This window comes from Dendropsophus ebraccatus, chromosome 15, assembly GCF_027789765.1.
Source record: "Dendropsophus ebraccatus isolate aDenEbr1 chromosome 15, aDenEbr1.pat, whole genome shotgun sequence".
In the NCBI taxonomy this organism is placed as follows: domain Eukaryota; kingdom Metazoa; phylum Chordata; class Amphibia; order Anura; family Hylidae; genus Dendropsophus; species Dendropsophus ebraccatus.
This window is the reverse complement of record NC_091468.1, coordinates 67,943,027-67,950,389: the sequence shown is the minus strand read 5'-3', so window position 1 is coordinate 67,950,389 and position 7,363 is coordinate 67,943,027.

Below are 7,363 nucleotides of genomic sequence, written 5' to 3'. Positions count from 1 at the left end.
GTTGCCCCCAGTGGGAGGGAATTCCCTCCCCTGTATGACGTGGCTCCATTCATTCTAAGGGAGCCGCGTCATACAGGGGAGGGAATTCCCTCCCACTGGGGGCGGGCAGGCCGGCCGGTTCTGGTGCATAGAACGGCGCCGTGCACGGGAACCGGGCCTCGGTCCGAAAAACGGACCGTGGCACCGGCTTCCCCATGCCGGCGCCGTTCGATCAGTGGGTTTAGGTTAAAGAGGATGTACCTGGTGTTACATCCTCTTTAAGAGTCTTAAAACACAGGACTAGCCAGGCAGAAGCCACCGGATCCCTGATGACTCCTGGTTTAGGCATAAAAAGAGATGACGGGTGCTAGTAAATAAATTCCCAGGTCTCTGTCAGTGCAGAGTTTTCTTTACGTAAAGCTCCATGTTGGTGTCCAGGACGCTCCAGCTGGTAGCATACATGCCGGTGTTGACACTGGAGTTCTGTGCGGATTTAGTGTGTGACATCATTACTGTAGTAATACGATCTGTAGACTTTTATGTGATTTACACGCCTGTAAAAGAAAATGCTGCCGCAGCCTGCAGGTGTCTGGGCTTACCGAATATACTCCCCTCAGAAGACACATGATAAAACCCTGGTCTAAAGATTTTTTTTTTTTTTTAATTAGGTTCTTAGCAAACCATTTGATCAAACAGAATGTACCATCTCACCACGTTAAGGAGAACCCCAGAGAGATGGTCCCTATAAGGATCCAACCAAGCTCTGAGTACAACATCCACGTGCCCTGGTCTGTTCTCCTATCTTCCTCACGCTCATCCTCCTCCTCCGCAGCTCCTCAGGAACATAGCCAGCAAGCTAGGCACACCAAGCACCTGCAATATGAGATATTCCTGACTCCTGTCGTCTGTCATGTACATAGTGTCAAGAGCTGGACCAGACAGTCTGCAATTCTACACTAAGTAGGAGACTACACTCATTTGTTACTCTACAACTGCTAATATTTATATATATATATATATATATATATATATATATATATATATATATACACACAGTGGTACCTTGGTTTAAGAGTAACTTGGTTTAAGAGCTCACAGTTTTTCAAAATTGTAACTTGGTGTAAGTGCATTGCTTTGGTGTAAGAGCTCCCTGTACTGGGTGGGAGGGGGAGCGGGGGAGGGGCATGGTCTGCATAGCGGGGTCTACAGCACTGTACTCTGACCCAGGAAGTCTCCCTCACCTTCCAAATCATAGCAGATCCACTTCAGGCTGGGGCTTGCATCCGGGGACAGGACTGTGGAGGTAATCTCTCCATAGCTGTAACCCCTTCTCTCCCCGGACAGAGTGCTGCATGTATGTGCCCACATCTGTCCTGCTCATTCCTTCCTGCTCCATGCAGTCTCTCTCAGCTCTGATTGGTCCATGCTGAACACCCCGACGCTTTCCCAATGCTGTTATGTGACCACACAGCCCTCTGACAGCAGCCCTGCTTCTCTATTCTAGCCTGTTGTACTATTCTACTGCCTTATGGGGATCTGCAGCTCCACCCTGTATCTACAAACTGCTACTGTGTTATCAGGGTTATACAGTTACTATACATTATACACCACATGCTGATTGCTATACTGTACAGTAACCTATATATCACATATCCAGCTGCTGTGTTATCAGGGTTATACAGTTACTATACATTATACACCACATGCTGATTGCTATACTGTACAGTAACCTATATATCACATATCCAGCTGCTGTGTTATCAGGGTTATACAGTTACTATAAATTATACACCACATGCTGATTGCTATACTGTACAGTAACTTATATATCACATATCCAGCTGCTGTGTTATCAGGGTTATACAGTTACTATACATTATACACCACATGCTGCTATACTGTACAGTAAATTATATATCACATATCCAGCTGCTGTGTTATCAGGGTTATACAGTTACTATACATTATATACCACATGCTGATTGCTATACTATACAGTAACTTATATATCACATATCCAGCTGCTGTGTTATCAGGGTTATACAGTTACTATACATTATACACCACATGCTGCTATACTGTACAGTAAATTATATATCACATATCCAGCTGCTGTGTTATCAGGGTTATACAGTTACTATACATTATATACCACATGCTGATTGCTATACTATACAGTAACTTATATATCACATATCCAGCTGCTGCAGTGTTATCAGGGTTATATAGTTACTATACATTATACACCACATGCTGCTATACTGTACAGTAACTTATATATCACATATCCAGCTGCTGTGTTATCAGGGTTATACAGTTACTATACATTATACACCACATGCTGATTGCTATACTGTACAGTAACTTATATAGCACATATCCAGCTGCTGCTGTGTTATCAGGGTTATACAGTTACTATACATTATACACCACATGCTGCTATACTGTACAGTAACTTATATATCACATATCCAGCTGCTGTGTTATCAGGGTTATACAGTTACTATACATTATATACCACATGCTGATTGCTATACTGTACAGTAACTTATATATCACATATCCAGCTGCTGCAGTGTTATTAGTGTTATATAGTTACTATACATTATACACCACATGCTGATTGCTATACTGTACAGTAACTTATATATCACATATCCAGCTGCTGCAGTGTTATTAGGGTTATATAGTTACTATACATTATACACCACATGCTGCTATACTGTACAGTAACTTATATATCACATATCCAGCTGCTGTGTTATCAGGGTTATACAGTTACTATACATTATACCCCACATGCTGCTATACTGTACAGTAACTTATATATCCCATATCCAGCTGCTGTGTTATCAGGGTTATACAGTTACTATACATTATATACCACATGCTGATTGCTATACTGTACAGTAACTTATATATCACATATCCAGCTGCTGTGTTATCAGGGTTATACAGTTACTATACATTATATACCACATGCTGCTATACTGTACAGTAACATATATCACATATCCAGCTGCTGTGTTATCAGGGTTATAAAGTTACTATACATTATATACCACATGCTGCTATAGTGTACAGTAACTTATAATATCACATGTTCAGCTGTTTCTAAATATTTGTTTAATTTGTTTTACATGTTAAGAATATAAAATCATTATTTTTGGGATGTGGAACCAATTGTCTGCATTTCAATGATTTCTTATGAGAAGTTTTGCTTTGGTTTAAGAGTGGATTTGGATTACAAGCACAGTCCCGGAATGAATTATACTTGTAATCCAAGGCACCACTGTGGATATATGCTAGGTGCCGTCCTTTCTCTGGTCTACAGTGATGCATGTTCTGTTTAAAATTTTCCCTATGTTGTACTTGTCCTATATTGGCTTACCAGTGACCATCCAGTCTTAATGCTGGTAGCCAATGGCAGTCAGTGACAACTATTTACAATATAAAGGTTAAAAGAGTACTCCAGCGGGGGGGCACTTTTGTGCTGGCGGGTGGGCCCCGCACCGTGGCGCTCCGGTGCCCGGCCGATTCCGGGTGTCTGACGTGGGCCCAAGAAGTGACGTCTCAGGTCCGCTCAGCCACTCAGTGAAGGAGGCGGGATATGAGCAGACTTGAAACGGATCCCGCCTCCTTCACTGTGGCTGAGCGGACCTGAGAGTCACGTCTCAGGAATTGGGCACCGGAGCGCCGCGATGCGGTCCCAGCACAAAAGCATCCCAGATTAAAAAAATAAATAAAAAATTGGACAATAGTATAGACTTATATCCATCTAGTGATCAGCTGAATATGGGTGTATTTTTTTGCAGCGGCTGAGATCTTCATCACCCTACCACCTCCAGAAGCGGGACCCGGCGGGATTAGGTAAGTATAGGGGGCTCTAACGGGGGGTCGGGAGCCTGTCACCCCGGCACGAGGGTGACAGGTTCCCTTTAAAGAGTATAAGGCTAAAAGGAAAGAATAGGCGCACCATGAATGAATCAGCTAGACAGTGAGAGTATTAGCCAGTCCTGCTCCTCGGTGTAGAAAAGTGGAAAAAATAGTGGGGTCAAATCACTTCCAAATGGAGACTTCAGACGCACCAGAGATCCAGTTACACTTCTTGTGGTCATGAGGTCTTTGCACCTTGAAACACGTTGCCAATGAAGAATTTTATTTTACATCCCTCTGAAAGTGCATCTCTGTTCCGCCTAAAGTCTCCATTTAGTAATGGTTGCACTTTCCTACACACGGATAAGGAGAAGTCCAGGGAAATAGAGAATATTCATTACAGGCAAAGGGGTAGGGGTGATATAATAAAGAACATATACTTTACCAGTCCCAGTGCCCCCGCAGTGGCGCATCCCGCTCCTGGACCCCTTCCGGGATTCTCCATATCTCTCCCTTTCTACGTCATGACCCGGATGCCCCCCTCAGCCAGTCAGTGACTGCAATGATCTCCCACCCTTTCCCACCAAGAAAAGGAGAGAAGATGACATCCGGCAGGGTCCAGCAGCCTTGTAATGCAGCACTGCAAGCGCACCAGGACCAGTATAGGGTCTTTATTTTGTTGCTCCCCCCTCTACAGATTAATAATGTTTGGTCGGACTTCTTCTTTAATGGCTTATTTAGAAACCTATGATAACTGTATGTATTTAGAAACATTTAGCCCCAACAATTAAATGCCCTAAACTGCTCTTACAAACACTATGGCACTGAATTTTTTTTTTTTTTCTATCTATATGTAAAATCTGCTGTATTAAATACAGTGACAACAAAAAGTCTACACAAAAAATCATAAGAAAATCATAAGAAAACACTGCAATTGCAACAGTGAGAACACCCACTTATGATTAAGGATGTGGTTTTATTCCAAATTAGAGATGTGGGAAACATGTTCTGGTCTGATGAGACCAAGGGAGAATTGTTTGGCTATAATTAAAAAAAAATATATGTTTAGTGCAAAACTAACCCTGCACATCACCAGGAGGACACAATATCCGCAGTCGCACATGATGGGGGCAGCTGTATGCTTTGAGGCTGTTTTTCTACAGCTGAAAAGAGATGATCGAACATCTGGATTTTCCAGGTTTGAGCGAACTCGAACCTCCCGATGCCTTCCCGTTCCGTGGGGAAGGAGGAGACAGCCCAGGTACCGCCTGGAATTCCGGGATACACCCTACCTGTAAATTCCAGGTGATACCTGGGCTGTCTCCTTCTCCACGGAATGGGAAGGAATCGGGAATCAAATGCTGCAGGTTCAAGAACCTGCAAAAATCCTGATGTTCAATCATCTCTACAGCTGAAACTGGGACTTTATCAGTCAATTCTGGCACAAAACCTCTGCTATAAAGCTTAGGATGAATTTCACCTTTCGGCATGACAACAACCCAATGCGTACCACGAAATCAACGAGAGAGTAGCTTTGCCAGACCTGAATCCTATTGAAAATCTGCGGGTTTGATCTTAGAAGGCTGCTGTACATGGATGCCCTCTATCTGACAGATTTGGAGCTTTTGCAAGGAAGAGTGGGCAAAGATGGCCAAGTCTAGATGTGCCATGCTGACTGTGCAGGAACCACGGCCCGGTTCCTGCGCACTTCGCCGGTCTATTACTGGGCACCGGCATGGGGTGAAGCACTGGAGGTGGGTTGGAAACAGACGCCGCTCTATAGTAGATTTTAATTCCAATGCCAGAATGTAGTGACAGCTTTCTTTAGCTATTTCCATGCCATACCGGTAAAAATAATATTAAAAAAAAAACATACTTACCTGCCCCCGTTTCTTTGGTGCACTCCCACCTGCTTCTTTGGTTCCGACTTGCTGGCAGTCCGCTCTGGCAATCACCAGAGTCAGAACCAGAGAAGCAGATGGGAGTGCGCCAAACATAAGGGGGCGGGTAAGCATGGTGTTATTTTTTTACTGGCATGGCATGGAAGTAGTTAAAGAAAGCTTCCACTACATTCTCAAAGCCGAATTAAATTGCGCTGAGAGAATGCAGGGCTATAGACTTAAGTGGTAACTCTAATGGTAAATCCGCTGCAAACTCGTTACGTGTGAATGTACCCGTATTTTTACAGGGGTGTGTGCAGTTTTTATATCCACTGTAAGGTGGCAGGAATGTTACTACTAAAAGTTGACAAAAAGGTAGAAAAATTTAGAATAGAGCAGGTCTAAAAGGAGAAGGTGGTGAAATAAAAATAGCATTTTAATTTGTTTAACAATGGAACAGGAAATAAAACTGAGAAAGCAATGTCCCCCCCCCCCCACACTCATGCGCCAATTATCTACAACTCTGAAGATACGTTTGTGAAGCAATTGAGAAATTAACCCATATGACTTAATAAACACATGCAATGCTGTCCGGACATATTTGAATAGTTTATTTGCCCAATAAAGAGCCCTTCAGCATAATCACACATTCTTATACACAGACATAGGAACATTTCTCCTTGAAACATTAATTTATAATACAATTTCTGTGCCGTCTTGACAAGCGACACACTGCTGCTCTGCAAATATGTTACTAGGACACTGCGGCAGCAAAGGAATTCAATGTTGTCGAACAAGTATCGGAAATTGGATTTGTATTTACAAAAATAAGCGATGGCCTATGGATTATGGCTGCAGATTCTTGTTTTGCCCACAGATTTTTTTTTCCGTTCAATTGCATTAATAAAAGGTAACTCTATATTATCTAATACATACCAAGGTTTTTAATAGCCGTTTCTGTGGAAGTGAAATCTGTGTTGACTGTATATTATGTCTTGTGATAGTTAATCTTAATATAAAATGATATCCCTGTATTTACTTCCTAGATGAAATTTTGGGCAAATCGGTGTTAAAAAAAAAAATATTAAGTCCTCCACCATAAATGTCATGAAGATTTCAGTGATGACTTTTTTAAGCAAATACTTGATTCCCCCCCCCCTTAACCAGTCATCTAACTAGTAATCGCTTGTGGTCAATCTCTGTAAAATCTGTCATTTATGTCAAAAACTTGTGATATGAGACAATACTGCAGGTAATGCTGTTGTGCACGATCTTATAGGACAAGGATATCAATTAACTGGAGAACTATTCATATACGTGTTGTCAATGTATCAGTCCAAAATGATCCTTTAGATCCTGATCGGATTGATACTAAATCTAAAATATTCCTGTAGACAGTAGCTTTCAAGCTGTATTTAATAGTAGCATTATTGTGAATTATCTCCATCTTTTTAACGTGCCTGCTTTAGCTCCAACGTGTAAATCCACTATGGATGGCCAGAGGATATAATATTCAGGGTCCTGTCTAGATGTCTCAGTATTATAATAGTATTCGCATAGTAAAGTGTTTTTTTTGGGGAGAAAGAGCTGCCCAAAATGTACTATTCATAAGGGTGAAAAATAGCCAT